Source organism: Nerophis ophidion, linkage group LG06 (genome assembly GCF_033978795.1).
Source record: "Nerophis ophidion isolate RoL-2023_Sa linkage group LG06, RoL_Noph_v1.0, whole genome shotgun sequence".
Lineage (NCBI taxonomy): Eukaryota > Metazoa > Chordata > Actinopteri > Syngnathiformes > Syngnathidae > Nerophis > Nerophis ophidion.
In genome coordinates, this window is record NC_084616.1 from 63910622 (window position 1) to 63931552 (window position 20931).

The following is a 20931-nucleotide window of genomic DNA, read 5'->3' on the forward strand; positions in this document are numbered from 1 at the left end:
TAAGAAAGTAAACCCCCTTTTAAAAAAAATAATTTAAACTTTTAGCGGACTTAAATCTTGAGTGATAAAAGTGTGAGCCGCAACCACAGCAATGGACCAAAACACGTAATATGTCACCAAATAAGTTCGTAATTAGTCTGCTGTAAATAATAAATAAATGTCAGTTAAATTTAAAGCCAAGAGTGCCCCAACTTAAGAGTGTTTTGGAATAAGAGCTGTCTTTCAGGCTAACTTTGTTATGCTTTAGGTTGCTGGGAAAAATTTTAGTTACAAGCTTTACTTGCTAGCATTAGCGTATAGCTAGAGATTGACACAACTTATTCAACCACAGGAAGGAAGAACGTAGTTGTGTAGGACAGAGTCTAGAAGAAGAAGTGGTTAACATTCATTAAATTGGAGAAATAAATCATCCAAAAACATTACTTTGTAGTTGACTTGGTGGAGCAGTTGGTGTGTATTACTGCTGCTAGTCTGCACCACACTGAGTTGGAATGAGTCCAACACCAGCCAAGAATGTTAAAACAATTTCTAATTGGCAGACATTTATCCCTGAAAATTTGGAGAAGCTGATGATGGTGTGTTTTACAGAGAAGTAGCTCGAAGGAGCTACTGCATAGGTTTCCTATCCAAGGTTGTGCTGGACATTATTATTACATTACTTCATAAAACTACTGCACTTGCTTGTACTACATTTGAATGTATTGTTTTTCATGTAATATTTATTATCGAGATGTTATCTTCTTTTTTTAAGAGGTGTATTACATGTTAAAATTGTACTGTTTTAGAGGGCAAATACCAATTAATTTCCTTTAATTGAAAGACATTGATTTGAGATACAAGTGTTTTTAGTTAAGTGCTCTGCCACAGAACCAATTAAGCTTGTAAACTGAGGTACTACTGTAGTTACGCAAGCCTGGCAGGCAGGCCCCTTTCAAGGAATTTGTGGGCAAAGAACATCTTTGGCGCATTGAAGCACATCACACACTCATTTTTTTAAGTTCTAAACACTTTTTATTAAAAGAAATATATTTTTAAAAAATCCTATCAAATATGTAATTAACATGAACACAACACAGATAGTTAACGTAACTTGAATAAGTATAAATATATATACAAAATATGTAGTTAAATTAAATATAAAAATATAATATAAAACTATGAAGTACCTTCATGTTGGATCAGCAGCACTGGTAATTGGTGTGGACCCAAACTGCCTTGGTGAGATGAAAGCAGACCGGCCATGCTTTCTTTGTCCTCATAAATTTTAGGTGAAATTGATGGCACTGTTGAAAATATAAAAATGTATCAACCACATTTTGCATGTATAGAGTGCAACAGCTGAGCGCTTATTACATAAATACTGTATCAGCACTACATTTGAAAATATGACATGTCCAGAAGTAACCGGTATGGACATTGAGTGTGAATATGTAAAAACAAATATGAAATATGTAAGGCCATTTAACATGTACTGTAGTACATTGAAAAAGGATTATATAAACAGCCAGATAAGAGAATTGCACTGTACCTTCATCATCATTGATGTCAGAGACATCAATGTGAAGAGGAGGGCATAGAAATTTTATCAAAGCACCCTTGGAAAAATAACATGTATAGTGAGCTTAAGCTCACCACACCTGTTGTAAAAAAAAATTAAATAAATAAAATAAAACTGTCTACAGACTAAAAACTAGCTTTGTTTATTTAGTTTAGCTTGCTTTAAAGGGGACACATTATGCAAAACCAACTTATTTTACTTACTGGTCCCTATTTTTGTGTATCCGCATAAGTCCTGAAAATTACAAAACAAAAATCATGGAGGCATGGCCGAGATTAATTATAAAACGAAACCTTGCCTTCCTTCATACTTCCCCCAAACGAACCGTTTGAATTTGCCCAATTTGGGATGTTTTTCCCTTCTGTGACGTCAATATCTCCATGCAATGTAAAGATTTACCCAAAGAGCTTTGTGTGAGTATTGTAGTCGGACATTCTAGTCAATAAGTTCCTTATTTTTGTCCATCCCATTTTTCTGGGACAAAGTGGTTGTACATGCACATGCATCTGGCGCTGTTACCATTAGAAATACGAAATAGCGTATAGTTCCAACGTATATCCGTCAGTAGCCCCCACATGGATGCGCTAAGAACTACAACATGGCTGAAGGGGTGAATACGCTGTCAAAGTGGAGGCACGTAAATAAGACCACCCACAAAACAAAGCATTCGTAAGACATGGTCAGCAAGCGGCTTTAAGATGTTGTGTAAAACATAATCTATTCAACATTTTCACCAAAGAACCACCATTACATGTTATGTATACCACAAGGAAGTGTTTAAAATGTAGAAAGGGGGGGGGGGGGTAATCATAGTATGACTCCTTTCAATGAAATCCTAGCTTATTATTACGTTTTGAACAGTGACTATGGGACTAACGAAGCAAATTCAAAGCATGAAGCACATCTCTTTTGGTGTGCATGATTGATATTATATGAGTATTAAGGTAGGTTGCAGTCATGCAGTAGTTTATGTGTACCAGAATAGCAATGTTTTACCAGGGTTTCATCTTTTTCTATTGTTCAGGGTGTACGCCGCCTTCTGCCCCCAGCAGCTGGGGTAGGCTACAGCACCCCCGAGAGGGACAAGCGGTACAAAATGGATAGATGGGTGGATTTTAACCGCAGTTCGACACGCACAGGCAGCTAATGTTCAGAGATGATAACGTTACATCTAGACAGGTGGTTGCATACAGACTTTTTGGCTGCTGCGAGGGGCCCCATGAGGGGCATTTTAACTGTCTTGGACAATATTATGACATTGTCATCGTATTTTACGGTCATAAACTAATTAAGTTGTTGTTGCTGTTTAATTTGAATACATAACTAGTTGTTGTCAGGGGGACAGGGCCCCTTTTCAATTGGGGCCCCTAGCTAGGCAATTGCCTAGTTACATAAGTACATACATACTGTACATAGCTATAAATAGATATACATACATACAGACAGATAGTTTTTATAGGGACCAGGGCACAAGTGTCAACATACCATTCCTTATGTTGTCCTTGATGCATGGCACTGCAACTTCCTGGCACCAAAGCACAAACAAAACAACTATTAAAATAACAAAAAAAAAGTGAAATGTTTGTAATTGTAGCATTGGTGATCCATAATGCATTTCTTCATTGATTTATATTCTAATAGTTAACAATTATGATGCTTATGCTTAACGAAGAGAAGACTGCTAGATCTAATCAGAAATACCCTGAACAAGTCGCCACCTCATCGCAGGGCCAACACAGTTTAGAAATATCCAACGACAAAAGATAAGGAAGACACTGTCTTCAGGGCTCTGATGCAAATTTTACCAAAATATGGCACTCGTTTTAGGAACATGTTGATTCCTTGAGCCTGGATGCTGCAGCTGCTGTTTAGGCTAAACATTGTACAATCCAAGCATTAGCGGCGCACAATAATTAAATTGTATTATTACCTTGGTATGGGTTCTTTTTTTTTTTTGGTTCTCTTTTTGGGTAGTGGGTTTCATGTATGTACGTATGTATGCATGTGTATATATGTGTATACTTGGTTATACTGTATTAGTATGTGGGTGTGTTTGTGTGTAAACTGTATTTGTTTGTGGGTGTGTTTGTATATATATCCATCATCTTCCACTTATCCGAGGTCGGGTCGCGGGGGCAGCAGCCTAAGCAGGGAAGCCCAGTGCCTATCTCAGCTACAATCGGGCGAGAGGCGGGTTACGCACTGGACAAGTCGCCATCTCATCGCAGAGCCAACACAGATAGACAGACAAAATTCACACTCACATTCACACACTATGGCCAATTTAGTGTTGCCAATCAAACTATCCCCAGGTGTATGTCTTTGGAAGTGGGAGGGAGCCGGAGTACCCGGAAGAACCCACGCATTCACCGGGAGAACATGCAAACTCCACACAGAAAGATCGAGAGCCCGGGATTGAACCCTGACTGCTCAGGACCTCCGTATTGTGAGGCACACGCACTAACCCCTCTTCCACAGTGAAGCCCTATATATATATCCATCCATCCATTTTCTACCGCTTATTCCCTTTCGGGGTCGCGGGGGGCGCTGGCGCCTATCTCAGCTACAATCGGGCGGAAGGCAGGGTACACCCTGGACAAGTCGCCACCTCATCACAGGGCCAACACAGCTCTGTAGAGGTGAAGTAGTCTTGTGATTTTTCACACACACACACACATATATATATATATATATATATATATATATATATATATATATATATATGTGTGTGTGTGTGTGTGTGTGTGTGTGTGAAAAATCACAAGACTACTTCACCTCTACAGAGCTGTTTCATGAGGGGTTCCCTCAATTGTCAGATTTCTGATTATATATATATATATATATATTTATATATATATATATATATATATATATATATATATATACTTGTTCTCCTCCTCTAATTGTTAAGATTAGTTTTAATAAAACGTGTCTTGTTGTTGTCTCTTTTGCCCTGTTTTTGTCGTGTCCATCCATCAGTTTCTACCGTGGGGGGCACTGGAGCCTATCTCAGCTACAATCGGGCAGAAGGCGGGATACAACCTGGACAAGTCGCCACCTCATCACAGGGCCAACACAGATAGACAGACAACATTCACACTCACATTCACACACTAGGGCCAATTTAGTGTTGCCAATCAACATATCCCTATACATTAATATATATATATATATGCATATATGTGTGTGTGTGTGTGTATCTATACATAGACTTGTTTTCCTCCTCTAATCGTTAAGATTATTCCTATCGATTGTTGTTGTTTCCTTTCCCCTGTTTTTGTGGTGTTTTTTGGGCATTTACATTACCCACATTTCAATGTATACTGCTGTGTATGCGTTGGAAAAATTATAAATCCTAAATAAATCTTGAATAAAAAAAATAATTATCCAACTACAATCGTTACATTTCTTTACATGAAATTATGTAACATGAACATTTTTAAAACCAATTAACAGTTTTAAATCACCAACAAAACATGTAGTATTAACTGAAGTCACAACTGTACATGTACATTTACTGAAATATCCATCCATCCATTTTCTACCGCTTGCCCCTTTTGGGGTCGCTGCATGGTGTCTATCTAAGCTGCATTCTGGCGGAAGGCGGCGTACACCTTGGAAAAGTCGCCACCTCATCGCAGGGCCAACACAGATAGACAGACGACATTCACACTCGCATTCACACAATAGGAACCATTTATTGTTGCTGATCAACCTACCCCCAGGTGCATATTTACTGGAATATCCATCCATCCATCCATTTTCTACCGCTTATTCCCTTTGGGGTCACAGGGGACGCTGGTGCTTATCTCAGCTACAATCGGGCGGAAGGCGGTTTACACCCTGGACAAGTCACTACCTCATCAGAGGGCCAATACAGATAGACAGACAACATTCACACTCACATTCACACACTAGGGACCATTGAGTGTTGCTGATCAACCTACCCCCAGGTGCATATTTATTGAAATATATGGGTGCAAAATACAGAAACTCAAGGTAATTGTTGGTGTAATGCTGATTAGCCATTGGTTAAATCATGCCAAAAAAACGAGGAATTGTTTAAGTTTGTCAAATATCTTCACAACATCGCTTTGGATCTACGTATGGTTTGTCACATATTAACCTCTGGCGGCATAAACAAGACGTGTAATGTTAAAGTAATCAAAACTCATACTTTGCAGTGGCAACATAAGCGTTACTAAGAACATTTGAAATACGTAAAAAGTATCAAATTAATGCACTGGTTATAACTCCCAAATGCAAGGTCACGTTACCTGCTAGCAGACATCCACGGTATTAGTATACCTTCGCTAATTAGTGTTGCGTAACATTCAAAAACGTTGATAAAAGAGTATTACCATGTTTCATGTTTGTCAGTATACGCAGGTCACGACGAGGGAAAAATATATAAAACAAAATATATATATTAAGGCCTTCAGGTAATGAGGTTGCTTCCTCGAGGTTGGGCGAGTTGATCCATATATCGACTGTATCGATCCCATTTTTTAAAAATTATGTCGTTTATATATTTTTTTTATAAACCTTTATTTATAGTATGCATATCTACATACAATAAAGAAATAATAAACAAAACAAGTACAGAAATGTGACCCACCCATAATTTGTCACATGTTTGTGCTTATTTATTTATTAATTTTTTTTTGTTTGAATTCGTTTTTGGAGCTGTTATTCCACATTTATCAGCATTCCCCTTGGTCAATAGGGGGCAGTAGAGCGTTTCTTTCTAATTGAATGCTATTAAAGTTCAAATTAAAGTACCAATGATTGTCACACACACACACGAGGTGTGGCGAAATTATTCTGTGCATTTGACCCATCACCCGTGATCACCCCCTGGGAGGTGAGGGGAGCAGTGAGCAGCAGCGGTGCCGCGCCCGGGAATCATTTTATGGTGATTTAACCCCCAATTCCAACCCTTAATGCTGAGTGCCAAGCAGGGAGGTAATGGGTCCCATTTTAATTTGGTGTGACTCGGCCGGGATTTGAACTCACGACCTACCGATCTCAGGGGGGACCTTTTACCTGCATTCTGATGAGAGTGACCAGTCTGTAAACAACTGAAACGTTCTGTATGCTTTTTCGACCTGTTTAACAGGTTAGTTTTGTGGATCAACCCACTGAATGATATCCATGTGATCATTATAACTTTAAGTACACGTTCTGATGGTAGAGCCTATCTCTAGAGCAGGGGTCGGGAACCTTTTTGGCGGAGAGAGTCATGAAAGCCAAATATTTTAAAATATATTTCTGAGAGAGCCAAATAATATTTTTTAACACTGAATACAACTAAATGCGTGCATTTTTAAAGGCCTACTGAAACCCACTACTACCCACTAATAGTTTATATATCAATGATGAAATCTTAATATTGCAACACATGCCAATACGGCCTTTTTGGTTTACTAAATTACAATTAAAAATTTTCCCGGGAGTTTCGTCTTCGAAACGTCGTGTAATGATGACGTGTACGCAAGACGTCACAGGTTTTTAGGAAGTATGAGCGCTGCGCACACACACAGCTAAAAGTTGTCTGCTTTAACGGCATAATTATACAGTTTTTTGGACAGCTGTGTTTCTGAATCTTTTGCAATTTGTTCAATTAATATTGGAGAAGCCACAGTAGAAAGATGGAGTTGGGAAGCTTTAGCCTTTAGCCACACAAACACACGGTGATTCCTTGTTTAAAATTCCTGGAGGTGAAAATTTCCTATGGATCAGACCACATGTCAACCAGCAGGTTTCGGTGAGAAAATTGTGGTTAAAAAGTCAGTTATTACCGGAGAAAAGTTGAACTCGTGCCTTCCATAGCTGCCGTCGACTCCCCTAAGACACTGCGCGTCAACACACCCGTGAAGACACCCTTCCGACTTTTAGGTAATATTAAACTCACTAAAACACTAGCAACACAATAGAAAGATAAGGGATTTCCCAGAATTATCCTAGTAAATGTGTCTAAAAACATCGGAATCCGTCCCAATGCAATCGCGTTTTTTTTTAACTTATTTTTTTTTAAATCATTTTTTTTTCTAGTCCGTCGCTATCAATATCCTCAAACACAAATCTTTCATCCTCGCTCAAATTAATGGGGAAATTGTCGTTTTCTCGGTCCGAATAACACTTTTTGTTGGAGGCTCCCATTAAAAACAATGTGAATATGTGAGGACCCATCAAACATGTGACGTCATCGTCTACGACTTCCGGTAAAGGCAGGGCTTTTCTCTTAGCACCGAAAGTTGTGAACTTTATCATTGATGTTCTCTACTAAATCCTTTCAGCAAAAATATGGCAATATCGCGAAATGATCAAGTATGACACATAGAATGGACCTGCTATCCCCATTTAAATAAGAAAATCTCATTTCAGTAGGCCTTTAAGTAAGACCAACATTTTTAGAGTATAGTAAGTCTCTTATGTTTTTTAATAACATTGTTATTCTGAAGCTAACCCATAATAAATAAAATACTTCTTAATGCGACTTCTTGAACTGGTGGGGTATAAAACGGATGGACGGATTAAAATGGATGAGAATGTTTTGTATTTTCAACTTTGTTTTTAACACGTACCATGAATTGATTTACGTGGACCCCGACTTAAAGGCCTACTGAAACCCACTACTACCGACCACGCAGTCTGATAGTTTATATATCATTGATGAAATATTAACATTGCAACACATGCCAATTTAGTTAACTAAATTGCAATTTCTGAATTTCAGGAGAAGAATCCTGTTGAAAACGTCGCGGTACGATGCCGCGTGCCCGTGACGTCACAGATTGTAGCGGACATTTTGATCCAGCACCGATCACAGCTATAAGTGGTCTGCTTTAATCGCATGATTACACAGTATTCTGGACATCTGTGTTGCTGAATCTTTTGCAATTTGTCCAATGAATTATGGAGACGTAAAAGAAGAAATATGTAGATGGGAAGCGGTGAATTGCGGCCGCCTTTAGCAACACAGCCGGTGTTTCCTTGTTTACATTCGGCTCTTATCGTAGACATGAGCGGAGAGTTTGCGTCGTTCCTCCTGCACCTGTGGACTCTCTTGCCTCCTACCACCGGCCGCCACCGACCGTCGGATGCTTACTTCGTGGAAGGGGGAAAAAAAATCTCAGCCTGGCTGCCTTGCTTCGTCGAGAAACGTGGCTTCCCTCAGAGACACTGGCGGTCACCACATCCGTGGCCACACCCCTCCGACTTTCAGGTACGACTATATAATCTCACTAAAACACTATTAGCACAATAAGCAGATAAGGGATTTTCCAGAATTATCCTAGTAAATGTGTCTAATAACATCTGAATCGCTCCCACAGCCCTCGTCTTTTTTTTCTTCTTCTATCAATCAATCAATCAATGTTTACTTATATAGCCCTAAATCACTAGTGCCTCAAAGGGCTGCACAAACCACAACACAAACCACTACGACATCCTCGGTAGGCCCACATAAGGGCAAGGAAAACTCACACCCAGTGGGACGTCGGTGACAATGATGACTAAGAACCTTGGAGAGGACGAAAGCATCACTCTCACTATCCTCATCCACAAATCTTTCATCCTCGCTCAAATTAATGGGGAAATTGACGCTTTCTCTGTCCGAATCGCTCTAGCTGCTGGTGGCCATGATTATAAACAATGTGAGGATGTGAGGAGCTCCACAACCCGTGACGTCACGCGCACATCGTCTGCTACTTCTGGTACAGGCAAAGGTTTTTTATTAGGGACCAAAAGTTGCGAACTTTATCATCGATGTTGTTTACTAAATCCTGTCAGCAAAAACATGGCAATATTGCAAAATAATCAAGTATGACACATAGAATGGACCTGCTATCCCCGTGTAAATATCAATCGAGAAAATCTCATTTCAGTAGGCCTTTAAACAAGTTGAAAAACTTATTCGGGTGTCACCATTTAATGGTCAATTGTATGGAATATGTACTGTACTGTGCAATCTACTAATAAAAGTTTTAGTCAATCAATCAATCAAAACTGTGATTACCAGCGGAATTATTCATTACTTATTGTGTTAAGCAATGTCAGCTAAGATTTATCTGAGAGCCAGATGCAGTCATCGAAAGAGCCACATCTGGCTCGAGAGCCATAGGTTTCCTACCCCTGCTCCAGAGTGTTTGCAAGGTGTAGTTAGTGTTTGTGAATTAATCCAGTGCAGAGCACAGTACTGGCGGCAGTAATCAATAAAAAATGGTGACGTGAGTGCGCAATTTTTATTTAGGAACTTCTGATCCTAGTTCAGACTCCCAAATTAGAGCTCCAGTTTTCTTATTGATTTTCTAATGTATTTTTGTATAACGTGTCTGCTCTGGATTAGGTTTTACATGGTGTGGCGACTTGTCCAGGGTGTAACCCGCCTTCCGCCCGAATGCAGCTGAGATAGGCTCCGGCGACCCCAAAAGGGACAAGCGGTAGAAAATGGATGGATGGATGGTATTTTATTGTGTTTAGACATGGTTATATAAGTTAAACTCTCAGGAATGGTCAATTGCAAGTACAGTAACTTAAAGCTGCTATTGTAAGAAGAAGAATTTGAAGAAAAGTAAAGTGTTTAAATGAATGTTGCTAAAAAGTGCAATAAATTATATTACTGAGAAAGACAAGACAGTGAAATGAGGTGTAATTGGGGATTATATTGTATGTTATGGAGTGATGATGTGGATATGTGAAAATATATAGGATAGGCATACAGTAAGTATTGTTATGGTAATTATCACTCCAGTGATACAGTAACGGTTTAATGATAGTTTATTGAGTGTTTTGATTGGCAACACTAAATTGACCCTAGTGTGTGAATGTGAGCGTGAATGTTGTCTGTCTATCTGTGTTGGCCCTGCGATAAGGTGGCATCTTGTCCAGGGTGTACCCCGCCTTCCACCCGAATGCAGCTGAGATAGGCTCCAGTGAGCCCCCCTTGACACCAAAAAGGGACAAGCGGTAGAAAATGGATGGATGGATAAAGTAAAAGACATTGACATGATAATACAAAGTGACAAAAGATATGGGAAATAAAGTGAATTGTGGATTTGTAATTTCTGTTAATAAATTCTGATGAGAGTCACCAGTCTGTAAACAACTGAAATGTTCTGTGTGCTTTTTCCTCCTGTTTAACAGGACATTATTATCTGACTGCTTGTCCTGGCTACCTGGGACCTGCAACAGAAACAGTACAAAAACGGTTCAAACAGTGCCGGGGGTTAGCAAACTCAATAAAGTAACCAAAATAGAATGCAAAATATACATATGTAACAAAATGTAAAGCCATAGGCTCACACAAGTCCCGTAAATAATCCAAATTTGGCACACAGCTTCATAGTTTTCACAGCTTTTTGGTAGAGGTAGAGAGTGTTTTAAAGTAGAGATCTAATTATTTTTTTAAAGGCACAAAAAACAGGTCGGGTATTGAGAAACTTACATTTACTTTTCCGCCGGAGAGACATGTGTCCGCTAGCTTGAGCGCCCCCACTTTTCCCAGTGTGGCGAGTCAGAATACTGCTGAGGCATTGAACTGCAAGTTGACAATAAATCGCATGCGTGCTGCCTCATAGCCTTTCTTTTCCCCGTGGCAACAAGCACGCGCCTTGCATGCACACGCTCGATACACTTTGTGTGTAGCCATGGAGGCACCACTTGTGTCTGCCTCACTCCCCGTCTGATGTGTTATTTTAAACAGGAAATACGGAATTTCCGCGATTTTGAACATGAAAACGATCAAAATATACAGGAACCACACCAAAATAACATAGAAAGCATGGACCAAAAGAGAAATATCACAACTTATTTTATTACCCAGTTTTTGAACATCTAAGGGAATCAGCAGTAGAAAATGGATCGATTGATGGATGGTGAGGCACTGCCTCACTTGCCTCCCCTGACAGCATGTCACTGATTTATAGACTGTTAAATTGTTCAGTTATTTTGCACTACACTACCATTTGTGCAAAATAATGTGGACATTGGGCTGGTATGACAATAAAGTTCTTTGAACCTCAAGCAATTGTGTGCAATTAAAGAAAATGTGTAATATTTAGTGGACTATTTGATTATCTCTTATTATTTTAATACATGTATACATTCCATCCATCCATTTTCTACCGCTTATTCCCTTTCGGGGTCGCGGGGGGCGCTGGCGCCTATCTCAGCTACAATCGGGCGGAAGGCAGGGTACACCCTGGACAAGTCGCCACCTCATCACAGGGCCAACACAGATAGACAGACAACATTCACACTCACATTCACACACTAGGGCCGATTTAGTGTTGCCAATCAACCTATCCCCAGGTGCATGTCTTTGGAAGTGGGAGGAAGCCGGAGTACCCGGAGGGAACCCACGCATTCACGGGGAGAACATGCAAACTCCACACAGAAAGATCCCGAGCCTGGATTTGAACCCAGGACTGCAGGAACTTCGTATTGTGAGGCAGACGCACTAACCCCTCTGCCACCGTGAAGCCACATGTATACATTGTTTGCTCATAATATTACAATTATAAATTATACCTGAAAAGCATTTTAACCTATATAGGGTTTTTAAGTTAAAATGGAAACCGTTTTAATTTAACCGTTTCATTCTGGTTATAAATGATAATCAATAAATTAAGGGCACAATCACAAAGCCAGCTAATGATATTGAAAAATGTACTGAAACATACGATACTGGTATTGGCATTGGCATTTTATTTACTTGGTATTGGATCAACACCAACATTGGCAGTATCACTCACCCAGACGTACTGTACTTGATGGTGGTAGATTGGAAGAAATTATGGAACCACAGCATCCCCCTCTGGCGGATGCTTGATTTGTGTATATAGTTTCATCATTCCATTAACATTCACTTATTTTTACCCCATTTTTCTTTATCTTGTACTGTGACTTTTTTGATTTGTGATATTGCTATATAAAAAAATTCAATGTATATACTATGATGATTAACTTGTGTGATGACTGTATTATGCTGATAGTATATATTTGTACCATGAATTGATTAACGTGGACCCCGACTTAAACAAGTTGAAAAACTTACTCGGGTGTTACCATTTAGTGGTCAATTGTACGGAATATGTACTGTACTGTGCAATCTACTAATAAAAGTTTCAATCAATCAATCAATGCTCTTGTAAGTGATCGCATGTCATTGAGGTTTTTATTAACAACACATAATCACTGGTAGCAGTTAAAAGATAAGATTTGGATGTAAATATTTCAAATTTTCACCAATTTATACTCTATTCCATGAGGTTTTACATTAACTCATGCTTTGACAGTGAGATCAGTCTTACTAATTTTTGTCGTACCTAAGTCACGTTGTGACCTTTGTGTAGCCTACAAATAATACATCTAGAACTGTGTACGGAAATATTAAAAAAAATAAAAAATTGAAAACTGCGCTGCATATAAATATAAATACAAAATTGTACAACCCTACCTGGTTTGTATACAACTAAACGAGGCTATGCAATATCCAATAAACCAAGTGTGTGTGTTTGTGTGTGTGTGCAGGGGAAGGGGGTAGGTTGTGGGAGAAAGAGACAAATGACACTTCTACTGTACAGCATGTACTACACATTTTACAGTCACTTATGATATTATAACAGAGCTAATGTTAGCATACACAATGCTAAAAATGAAAACAATTAAAACATATAGAGCTTACCGCAATGTGTTTTTTCTAATTTAGTGGTTCTTAAACTTTTTTCATTATGTACCACCAGGGGCGCCGCTAGGGATTTTGGGCCCCATGAAAATAATCTTTACAGGGCCCCTGTATCTTTACAGGACCCCTCTGTATTATAATTTCATCATCATTAGGGGCCTCTCTGGGCCCCCCTCCATCATGGGCCCCTAGAATCCGTCTCCTTTACTCCCCCTTTTCGGCGCCCCTGTGTACCACCTCAGAACACACTTGGCTCTCCAAGTACCGCCATAATGACCAACATTAAAATACAGTGGCTTAAGCCTAAATGTAAATTAAAAACAAGGAAGAGGTTTTATTTAATAAGGATATTTAATATTTTGCCATTGTAACATTGTAGGTAGTTTGAACAGTAACACTGTGTTGGAATATTTAATTAAGTTATTATTTGGCATATACTACGAGATAGATAGATAGATAGATAGATAGATAGATAGATAGATAGATAGATAGATAGATAGATAGATAGATAGATAGATAGATAGATAGATAGATAGATAGATAGATAGATAGATAGATGGATGGATGGATGGATGGATGGATGGATGGATGGATCGATCGATCGATCGATCGATAGATAGATAGATAGATAGATAGATAGATAGATAGATAGATAGATAGATAGATAGATAGATAGATAGATAGATAGATAGATAGATAGATAGATAGATAGATAGATAGATAGATAGATGTTACTTTATTGATCTATCTATCTCGTAGTACACCAAATAATCAGTTAATTAAATTAATGATGGAGCGATGTGAGAAATGAGATGGAGCCGCGTACCACTGCAATCACTGCTCTAGTTGAAAGTGGAATTTGTGTAGGCTTAAAGTCAACATTATTACTAACACAGATGACAATGCATGGCAAACATGTTTTTATTAGTTTGTAGGGGAAACAGAAGAATTGTATAACCTTTTTTTTCTTTTTTCATATGATCTCATCTGTTTTTTCTCATAATGTGTGAGGTTTATGTGACATAACTTAAAGAAAGGCATTATTTTTGTGATGTCAATCTCAAAAGAATGATATATATGTTCTCCAGGAAACACATTCATGTAAATAAGATTATTCTTTCTGGAGACAACAATGGGGAGGTCAATCTCTTTTAAGTCATGGATCACTCTAGTGGAATCGCCAATTTGTTCGACAGGAATTTTAAGTGGAAAATTGTTGACTCACTTTTTAGTTTGGAGGGCAGGTGGGGCATGGCAGTGGTGCAACAAATCAAATCATATTTCCTTCTTATAATATCTATGGGTCCAAAATCTGAGCTGCAAATGTTGACCTGTTTCATAACATAGCCCAAACAATTCTAGAAATGAAAGGTCAATACAAAACAGCCTCTTTAATTATTGGAGGAGACCTTAAAAAAGTCCCAAACTCTAAACTTGACAGGTTTCCACAAATAATTGACAAATCTATTATCAACCCAATAATTATTCATTTTTGTAGTAAATAATATCTGTTGGACCCTTTTAGAACTCTTCATCCTGACACAAATACTTATTTCACTTGGTTTCAGAAGGACATGTCTAGAAAGTCAAGGACATGCCTGTGGATGTTCCAGACTCCTTGCTTCCTCTTATTTAAAGGGACAAGCGTGGAAAAATGGATTGATGGGATGGCAACAGCGCCTCTTACTGACCACGCTGGGATTTGCTTATTATAATCACAAAACTAGGGGGCCAGAAGAAGTAATTCAGGATATTGGGAATTAAATAACTCTTTATTAGACAATAACGTGTTCTGTGAAAGTATTAAAGAAATAATATTTAGAAACACAGAATTCCAAGATTTCACATTTACTCAGAAATGGTAATTGTTGAAATATGAGTGCAGAGTTTTTTCCATTCAAAAGAACTTGCTAAAAAGAAAGCTAATGAATATTAAGATGTTCTCTTTGAAATTAACAGAAATATTTAAACAAATATATTTTGGAAGATAATGGGAAATGTGCATTAAATAGTATTTGAGATCAACTAGACAACATGTATATTGTATAAGATCAGGAGCTTAATGGTTGGAACAAGGGGGAAACATCCAATTATGTTTACAGTTTGGAGAAGAAATGTTGATCTACAAAAATAATTAATAAACTTAATATTAATTAAATTCTCACTGCAGACACTAAAGTAATTTTAAAAAAAATCAAATTTCTATCAAAAGCTGTACTTGTCTTCTTTTAACATTAAATAATATGACTCATTCTTCCATAGAGTTAATCCCTTTGTATCCTAAATGTGTTGTCATGATTCATGCTATGTTCGATCCGCTTTGGACTGGACTCTTGTGACTGTGTTGGATCCATTATGGATTGAACTTTCACAGTATCATGTTAGACCCACTCGACATCCATTGCTTTCCTCCTCTCCAAGGTTCTCATAGTCATCATTGTCACCGACGTCCCACTGGGTGTGAGTTTTCCTTGCCCTTATGTGGGCCTACCGAGGATGTCGTAGTGGTTTGTGCAGCCCTTTGAAACACTAGTGATTTAGGGCTATATAAGTAAACATTGATTGATTGATTGATTGATTCAACAACATGTGACAGTCCCATAACAATGAGAGAAATAGATCACATTGTAAACAGAGCGCCTCTTAATGAAAAGTCCTGGCATTGTTGGTTTACCGTTTTGAATTCTTTAATGATGAAAGAGTTACTTTTGTGTGTCTTCAACAAAGCCTTAGATTTATAGGCCAACTGCCAGAAACAATGAAACAAGGTGTCATTACTCTTTTAACTAAACCTAACAAAGATATTCTCAATATTGAAAACTGGAAGTGATTACTTTGCTCAACTCAGATTACAATTTTTTTTTTACTTTTTATGTGCCAGAAAACTAAAAGCTTGTTTGGAAGACATCCTTTCCACGGTTAGGTTTCATGAGAGGTCGTGACATATCTGACAATATCCGTTTAGTGCTGGATATGATGGACTATTCACATCTCATCGATGAAGGAGCTCTCATTCTTTTTTTAGATTTCTACAAAGCTTTTGACTCTCAGGGGTCGGGAACCTTTTTGGCTGAGAGAGCCATGAAGGCCAAATATTTCACAATGTATTTCCATAAGAGCCATATAATATTTTACAACACTGAATACAACTAAATTTGTGCATTTTTAAGTATGACCAACATTTGTAGAGTATTATAAGTCTCTTATTCTTTTTAACAACATTGTTATTATAAAAGTTAACCAATAATACATATAATACTTCTTACCATTAATGCGACAACTTGAACAGGTGCGGTAGAAAACGGATGGTTGGATTAAAATGCATGAGAATGTTTTATAATTTGAACGTTATTTTTGAAACTGTGATTACCAGCGGAATTATTCATTACTTATCGTGTTAAGCAATGTCAGCTAAGATTTATCTGAGAGCCATATGCAGTCATCTGGCTCTGGAGCCATAGGTTCTCTACCCCTGGTTTAAGCACTAGACACCTTTTTACCTGCACTCTGCCTCCCGCTGTTTCCCACATCTACAAAGCAATTAGCTACCAACTGCCACCTACTGATATGGAAGAGTATTACACGGTTACTCGGCATAGCTCAGTTGGTAGAGTGGCCGTGCTAGCAACCTGAGGGTTCCAGGTTCGATTCCCGCTTCCGCCATCCTAGTTACTGCCGTTGTGTCCTTGGGCAAGACACTTTACACACCTGCCCCCAGTGCCACCCACACTGGTTTAAATGTATCTTAGATATTGGGTGTCACTTTGTAAAGCGCTTTGAGTTACTAGAGAAAAGCGCTATATAAATATAATTATCTGAGAGCCATATGTAGTCATCAAAAGAGCCACATCTGGCTCTAGAGCCATAAGTTCCCTACCCCTGCTGTAGAGCATAAGTTGATAAATAAAGCCTTACACTTATTTGTGTTTGGTGTTACATTTAGAGAAATGGTCCAAACTATCTATAAAGGTATTAATAGCAGTGTCGCTCTTTGAGAAGGCTCCTCTCAAAGATTCGAACTTAAACAATATAATAGACAGGGTTGTCAAATTTCTCCCTTTTTGTTTTTAATTGCAACTGAGATATTGAACTTATACGTGGTGAACTGCATTTACACAGATGGAATCGTTGGAGAATACGTTGTATTAGTTAGCCAACTAGGAGACTATGCTTGTATTTTTCTCCGATATCACCAGCAGGTTTCAGCCATCTTGAAGGGTTTGCAAGCCTTTTCAAATGCTTCTGGTTTGGTAATTAATTGGAAGAAGTGTGAAATAATGTTTATTCATGAAACAGATAAGCAATCCGTTGGTAGAATTACTGTTAAAAACTCTCATCGTTATCTTGGAATTACTATCAACAAACCAATATGTGATTGATTAGATGAAAACTTCTCGATAAATATCCAGAAATGGAAGTCTATGTTTAACTGTTGGCTTCAAAGGGATCTTAACTGTTGGCTTCAAATAGATAATGCTCTACATGGCTGAACGGATTTTAAGGATGGCTTATTCTTACTTATCATTATAGGTAGATAAAGAAGACATCTTCAACACTAAATTCTACTCTGTTTAAATTTATAGGGAGAAATAAAAAAAAGAGTATGTTTAAATAAATACAATGATATAAATACGCTGATAGAGATTGCAATGCTATAGATTTTGAATCTCTTAATCATGTGTTCAAAATCAAAAAGATCAAAAAATGTCTGATGCCTGACAAAAACATATTGGTTTTTTTCCCCCTACCTCTTATTTGAAAAATGTGATGGCCTCAGGTTTTAACTAAGTTGTGATTTTAAGTCTTCCAAATTACCCATTAAGTTATCTAATTTTCACAAACAAGCTCTGGATTCCTGGAAGTTGGCCTTTAAACATAACGTCTCCCCTTATAAATGCATTATTTGGAATAAACAATACCTATTACACAGAAACATTGTTTCACAAACAATGTGCTTTTTTTATACAAATGATTTGTCTTTTGATTATATTACATTTATTGAAAAAACATAACATTGACATGAGTATTATTGACTATAAAAATCATAAACAGCATCTCAGCCAAGCTTATTCAGCTGGTTAAATCTTCTCTACAATAAGTATTTTACCAGGCTTAAAGGCCTACTGAAACCCACTACTACCGACCACGCAGTCTGATAGTTTATATATCAATGATGAAATATTAACATTGCAACACACTAAATTGCAATCTTAAATTTCGCACCGAAAAATCCTGCTGAAACGTCTCGGTATGATGACGGATGCACGTTCCCAGCTATTAAGTCGTCTGTTTTAATCGCAAAATTGCACAGTATTCTGGACATCTGTGTTGCTGAATCTTTTGCAATTTGTTCAATGAACAATGGAGACATCAAAGAAGAAAGCTGTAGGTGGGAAGCGGTGTATTACGGCCGGCTTTAGCAACACAAAAAAAGCCGGTGTTTCATTGTTTACATTCCCAAAAGATGACAGTCAAGCTTTACTATGGAACAGAGATGTCAAGCGAACACGGTTGTATTGGACCACGCACACAAAGTACAGTGTATTATGTGTATAAATAAAAAATGATTTACCATTATGTATTCTGAAGGCGATCTATGTCGTGTGCTACTCCAGCATCAATTTGCGTCCTCCTGACCGTAACCGTCAGCGTCGGGTTCAAAGCGGTATGGCTCTAGCCCTTGTTGCGGTTGGGCCTGGCCGAGTGGTCCTGCCACCCCCACGGCTGCCACGGCGCCTCTCACAGCATCTTTCTTAATCGCTCCCACTGCCCTCTTTTTTATTTTTTTATTTTTATTTTTTTCTAGTCCTTCACTCTGACTTTCCTCATCCACGAATCTTTCATCCTGGCTCAAATTAATGTGGAAATTGTCGCTTTTTCGGTCCGAATCGCTCTCGCTGCTGGTGGCCATGATTGTAAACATTGTTCAGATGTGAGGAGCTCCACAACCCGTGACGTCACGTGCATATCGTCTGCTACTTCCGGTACAGGAAAGGCTTTTTTATCAGCACAAAAAGTTGCGAACTTTATCGTGGACGTTCTCTACTAAATCTTTTCAGCAAAAATATGGCAATATCGCGAAATGATCAAGTATGACACATAGAATGGACCTGCCATGGAGGCAATGGGTCCCATTTTTATAGTCTTTGGCATGTCTCGGCCGGGATTTGAACCCACAACCTACCAATCTCAGGGCGAACACTCTAACCACTAGGCCAAAATTGACAAATGAAAACAAAAAGGCTATCTTAACCTTCCACATTCTTGTTTTAACAACCACCATCAAAAAAATATATAAAATGTATAGCCTAATAGTGTTATTTGCTTTTATTTTAGTGTTATTCCTTGCACATATCATGTTCTTTGTATATTTTTTCTACGTTCCTTTTATTATATTTGTGTATATGAGTGTAATGTTTTACTCCTTTATGTTTACGTGTTTTTGATTGATTGATTGATACTTTTATTAGTAGATTGCACAGTACAGTACATATTCCGTAAAATTGACCACTAAATGGTAACACCCGAATAAATATTTCAACTTGTTTAAGTCGGGGTCCACGTTAATGGTTACTTCTTATTAAGAAGTATTGCTGTCCTGGGTAAAACAAGGCACATTCTTAATCAAAAAACATTACACACTCTTTATTGTACACTTGTTTTACCATATTTGAGTTACTGTCTAGAAGTTTGGGGAAATACATACAGGACGAACATCCAACCACTATTCATAATGCAAAAAAGGGCCATCAGACTAATGCATAACACAGGACCCCGAGAACACACTAATGGATTATTTATAAAAACATTTGATTTAAAACTACCAGATCTCATCCAACTCAAGACTGCCCAAATGATTTATAAAGCAAGTAAAGATTTACTTCCAACAGGGTTACAGAGAAGATTTTTACAAAGAAAAGGGAATTATAATTTAAGAGGAGAACTACTTTTTAAGATCCAATATTGTAGAACAACGCAGAAACGAATGAGTATAACAATAGCAGGGGTTAAAATATGGAACTGTTTAAAGGATGAAATAAAACACAGCACCAACATAAACCAGTTTAAAAAGCTTTTTAAATCATTTATCATTAGTAAATATAAGAAAGAAGAGCAAACATTGTTTTAGAAAGACAATAATATATAATATGTATATAAATACAATTTATGATTTCATAATTATAGATATAGGTTGTATTAAAATGTATGTATTACCACTTTATATGGAATTTAAATAGGTTGTGTATATGTGATATATGTATGTATATATATATATATGTATATATGTGTATATGTATGTATATGATTGATTGATTGATTGATATATATATATATATATATATATATATATATATATATATATATATATATATATATATATATATATATATATATATATATATATATATATATATAAGTGTACAAATGTATATGTTTGATTTAAATGTTAAACTGTGTATATGAGACGTGTGCTACATATATGTTGATTATATATTGTTTAAAAAAAAAGTAATATAATTGAAGCATGTTTTAGATTTTATATATTTTGAACCTTGTTCTTGTTGTGATGGGGTAGGTTTATATAAGCGTTGCTTCAACCTACACCCTTTCGGCTCAATCATTGCTCAAATGAGTGTTGTTGTTGTTGTTTTTTTTTTCTTGTTGTTGTTCTTTTTTTTATGTG